Source organism: Glandiceps talaboti, chromosome 17 (genome assembly GCF_964340395.1).
Source record: "Glandiceps talaboti chromosome 17, keGlaTala1.1, whole genome shotgun sequence".
NCBI classification, from domain to species: domain Eukaryota; kingdom Metazoa; phylum Hemichordata; class Enteropneusta; family Spengelidae; genus Glandiceps; species Glandiceps talaboti.
Genome location: NC_135565.1, coordinates 7009367 through 7014179, shown reverse-complemented (window position 1 = coordinate 7014179; position 4813 = coordinate 7009367). Strand labels below are relative to the sequence as shown.

At 34.4% G+C, this 4813-nt stretch overlaps 1 long non-coding RNA gene across 1 annotated transcript; it reads right to left on the bottom strand.

Moving 5' to 3' along the window:
• Window positions 1-210: 210 nt before the first annotated feature.
• LOC144448526 (uncharacterized) lies at window positions 211-4314 on the bottom strand. The gene is made up of 4 exons (XR_013482106.1): window positions 4273-4314; window positions 2658-2771; window positions 837-1044; window positions 211-404 (listed from the first exon to the last, which is right to left on the bottom strand). It is a non-coding gene; the product is annotated as an uncharacterized LOC144448526 (long non-coding RNA).
• Between the last annotated feature and the right edge of the window lie 499 nt (window positions 4315-4813).

The following is a 4813-nucleotide window of genomic DNA, read 5'->3' as shown; positions in this document are numbered from 1 at the left end:
GTCGCAGTTAAAAATCACGGAAAATGATAGATTTCGTCCAAAGCACGTCTTGAAAATGATTAATAGAGTTCTGACTTGCACATCTGTTATTTCTAGCTGATTGTGAAATTTGAACTGACATCGTTCTCAGACGAACTAACAAGAGAGTTGCTGGAGGGTGTAAATTCACAAAACATACGAATAAAAACTACGTCTATTATTTCCGTTTGTTGCAGATACTTTATTCCAAAGATCAGATTCTCCAATAAAGAAAACAATAACTAGGAAATAACGTGTTTTTTTTGTTTTGTTTTTTTAAATATTTAAGCCAAGCTTACAATATCAACGATAATTGTATGCGTTACATCATATCACAGCTAGGTTAGTTAATTCCATATCTTAACTCTACATAGGGAGGATACCGCCTGAAAAAGAGAGAATGATAGAATCTGTCTGGTCATTCAGTAATTATAATCGTGTATCAATATTAGAATACCATAAATATGATTTCACAAAAGTTCAAAGTCGTTTTCTCATCAACAGTTACAACGCTAACGTATCATTGTTCCCTATTCAACGACAAATTACAATCACATCATTATATGTTTGTGTGTTCTTTCTGGTGCCATAGAACCAATTATTGCCAGACGAACTTAATGTTGTCAGGTAAGTAAGTCTGTTTAACAGTATGTCATTAGTGTAGGTTGAATAAATCGTAGTTGTATGGTATAAAACTAAATCTATAAGCAGTGACTTATTTCAAATAGCTCACTCTAGAACACTTTACTTAGATGACTAATAGGAGATATTCGTTGATAACTTTTTAAGAAACTTGAAGAATAGTTTGTAATACATACATTTAGTATTGTGTTGATAGAATACAATGTTTTTAATGCCTGTAATCAGTGCAACCAGGACAGTCACAGTGTGTTGGTGTACTACCACACCAACCATATGTTGAACAGCATGGATAAGATCCAGAAGGGTCACACTCTGCTGGACTGCCATCGGCTAGGGGATTATTGGGTCCACAACGGAAGTCATCTCTCCAACTTTTGGCAGGTTCTACATTAATATAACGAAAAATATGTACGAATTGAAACACATCACACTACAACAACTTAATATTACCAACGGTCACAGAACAATACAACCAATAACAAGAGTCATCGAGGGCCGTTGGATTACAAACTTTGAAACATATTTTTATTTCTGTTTGTCGAAGTTTACTCACGATCGAGAGAACATAATGGGGCGTTTTCAATAACCTCCCTTGCTGGCCTTGAGCCTAAAGAAATTGCATTTTGGAGAACCTCAGATCGCGTGAGAACTGAACGTATTTTGGGGTACCTCGGGATATATACAAAACAATCTACATGGTTGTGTTAAATCCACGATGTACAAAATATAAATTTGTTCCTCTTTAAAACTATAGTATAATTATACGATAATTGATAACATTAACAATCGTCAGGTTAGGTTAATCCCATATACCAGAACATGCTCATACCATAGTACAAATTTACTATCACTCAATTACAACCCCGGTAATGTACGCTGAACACAGTCCACAACTAATACTTGCAATTTGAAAAACAAACAGATAATGTATGATTATCTGCACACCTTGTTTTATTTGAAAGTCTGTCATAATTTTCATTTGTATACCCGCAAGTAATTAACCAATTCATAATAGGTATACATGTGTGAAAAAATAACCCCGTAATAAGCACTTATGTTGACCTCTTATACACTTTATGTACCAGACAACTACAGATAAATGTACATGTACCTTGATCTCTTCATAGGTAGCCATGACAGGGCTTCATAATGATCATTAATTGAAACCTAACCTTTGTAACATTAAGTGTCTGCTCCTTTTGGGTAACGCATGCGCAAATTCGATCTCTTTAGACTACTTCACGAATATCAGACTTTGCATTAATCTGCATGCAGATGTAATAAAGATTAGTCTTGTCTACTGATTTTGAATGGACGAACATTAAAACAATGTGGGAACTTGTTATCTACTTGAATGTGCTTCTCATTATTTACCTATATTCACATGTTGCACTAAAAAGTTAGATATATATCAACAAGGCAATAAGTACAGAAGCAAATTGTTGCCGAGCACGTTAATGTTTCTTGATCGAAAAGTTTCCTTGTCTGCGTGTTCAAATTATAATCCATCCCCTCCACACACACAAGCAGGTACGCGCACACACGCACGCATGCACACACATGCACACTTGACGACGATTAATGACCGCAAACAACGTGATCTAATCACCCATAATTGCAACTGTATTTGTGTAATGAAATATCTGTATTTATTGCTCTTCACAAATACTCTTAGACTACATGACACTGTAGAGTACGTGAAGGCTCAAGTAAAGGGGGACCTACATTTTACATAACTGACATTCTTATTTTGGAGATGTTTTGACAAATATTCAAGCTTCGATAATCCTTTGTTTCGTATTTGAGCTGCTGTTCTAAATAACGACATAGTTACATCTTTCGTCACCATTTTTCTTGATGCTGCTGACTTTATTAATATTTACCACATACATTGCATTCCAAACGTAAATAAAGGAAACTATTTATCATTGAAAAAAACACCATCGTTATGATGTTTTTCTTTTCGGAAAAATACTCTGACTATTAATTATACATACCTTCCCCTTGGGCAATGGCTACGAGCACAACGAAAAGTGCAATGGCGAATTTCATCATTCTCTGCCTAGGTTCTGATATGACGCAAGGTACAGTATGTTTGTCAGCCTCTCAATCTGAAAACACCAAAAAGTAACAACTGATGTGGTTTATCTGTTATAGTCTAAAATTTAGTCCTGATCTACAAATATGTAATTTAAGAGATACAATTGTCAAATACATTCCAACCGTAGAAATAAACTTGAGATATTTTGTACCTAGAAAGCATAAACTGCAGATAGAAAACCAATATGGTATCGATTTAATGGATTATATTGTCTTAAACCAAGCACTTTAACATAATCAATATACAAGTTTGAACACAAAGCAAGATATTCCAATTAGATACAATGAAACATGAGTAACAAAAGAAAGCAACTGGGTGAAACAATGGAGAAAGGTATTTTTATCATTAACATTGAGAGTGTGAAAATGATCTCCAGTTGTATTTGTATATCCTTTGTTAGCAGTAAATCAAGTTCATACTAACAATGCGGAACTTAAGACAAAAGAAACTATTATGTGCTTTATCGAAATTGCAGACGCACTGGCGGCTGACGTCAAACGTCTGTTTGACATCATACAAACTTATTACAATTTCAAAGTCGGCAACACCTGTCATAAGAATATTTTAATAGTAAAGTATTTTAGATACATTTCTTAAGAATATTTTAATAAGTAATACGCTTGGGTACGTAAGATAATAATCTGAATATCACGTCACTATATGCAGATATCAAGAACTTCAATCCAATCAACTATCTGGAATGACTAGTGACGTGAAACTTGAATTAAATAAGAATTGTAGTATGATTTTAATATGCTTTACACATTGAGAAACGCCTCTCTTCTGGGCTATATCTGTTGTAATTTGGAGTGTTTTTAAAAAGGGAGAATAAGGGAGAGAAGGAGGGAGGAGAGAATAATCTTCAGGGACGATCTCTTCGATCTGTAAAGAATGATCTAGGGCTGGATTATCTCAGCTGGACGATCTATCTGATCGCTCCAGCTGGACGAGCTATGTTTCTGGTCTGCGATGACAATGTCCAGGTATTTATAAGCATTCACCTTTCATAGATAAGTAAATGTACACTAACAATTAACTGATCGGATTACAAAAATCGTTGAACAAAAATGTCTACTTTTTCGAGTATTGGTGCAAATCGTGACAACATTTAAGCTTGCTAAGCAATTTTTAAGAATGGTGTAAAACTCGCCTTCACTTTGGTTCTAACGTCAAAATTCAATGTTGACGTATTATACAGAAACATTTTGGGATCCCATTAGTTCTCACAGAAAAAAACGTGTTTATACAGTTGTTTAAAATAAATTATAGTATAATATTAATTTTGCTGTTATATTATGTCTTTCCTGTATTTTCTGCAATCAAGAGTAATGGTGAAGTTTATCATTGTAATCAAGAACTGGGGAGCCAGATTGTTTAACACAGTGTTGCTAAGTTATCATCACCGTAATCCCTTAACAAAGAACATCGTAAATATCTGCAACACAACATGAACATCCCCCCCTCTCTGAAAGTTGTAAAACGTGTAAGATTTAAGATAATTATCAACTCACCTCCAATGGACTGCTATGGATTTTATCTGGTAGACCTGCACATTCCCTCGCTATATATATACAATCGTAGTCACGCTTATAAAAATAGCTGGAATACATAATGAGATGAGGGAGTAGACCTAACTATGTAACAAGTATATACATGCAGCAGTGGGGAGAATATTATAAAGGGATTCATTGTTTATCAATATATCTACAAATTATTGTTTTCTACTAATACATCTCAAGGAGTTAAGGAATTGGCAGATCCTCACTTCTGAATCTTTTTATGAATACTACTTTTCTTTGTTAGGCACAATTTACCTTATATGGGTTGTCCTTTATAATGACACGGTATTGTTTCAGACATGACGAGAAACTGACATATATATTTATACAGATTATAACGATTGTCAACCCTCCACTAGGAACAAACATGACATATTTGGTTTGTTTGACATTAATGAAACAGAGATACATCGAGCAGCGTATCTTAAATGGTATTTGTGTAACTTTAATAGATCGAACCCTCATTTAAGGGAAACACGTAAGTTATGGAGTG